Raw genomic sequence first — 541 nt, 5'->3', positions numbered from 1 at the left:
CCACAAGAAAATTTACATAAGAGAAAATGTTTTTATTCTATGTGTCCTCCTTCTTTCTCAATAACTGCCTTCACACGCTTTCTGAAACTTGCACAAGGAAATCCCCAGTTTCAAAAGACACGATGCTAAATACAGAAGTTGGTTCACTTCTTTGTTAATGCAGAATCGTGGGGCCAAAGTGAAAGTTGTTGTCTGATTCCTACCCAAAGACGTCTCTGCAGAGTCAACCAATCTCCCGGAAATAGCAGCCAAATCTGTCACAAATCACACACTACGCATTAAATAAAGGAAGGACGTATTGAACGATATAATGTGTGATAAAGTGTGTGAGAACAAGGGATAGCCATGGCTGGAAAGGTGTTTCAGGGAAGACCTAGGGCTAAACAAGAGAATATAGTTATATGGAAATGATAGTTTAGAGTGAATGGAAAGCGGTGTGGACATTGAGAGAGAAGACGCTATATTGGAAGAGTTGTTTGCTTCTCTTGTTTACAACACACACACACACACACACACACACACACACACACACACACACACA

The sequence above is a fragment of the Octopus bimaculoides genome, chromosome 14 (assembly GCF_001194135.2).
Source record: "Octopus bimaculoides isolate UCB-OBI-ISO-001 chromosome 14, ASM119413v2, whole genome shotgun sequence".
In the NCBI taxonomy this organism is placed as follows: domain Eukaryota; kingdom Metazoa; phylum Mollusca; class Cephalopoda; order Octopoda; family Octopodidae; genus Octopus; species Octopus bimaculoides.
This window is presented reverse-complemented; position numbering follows the sequence as displayed.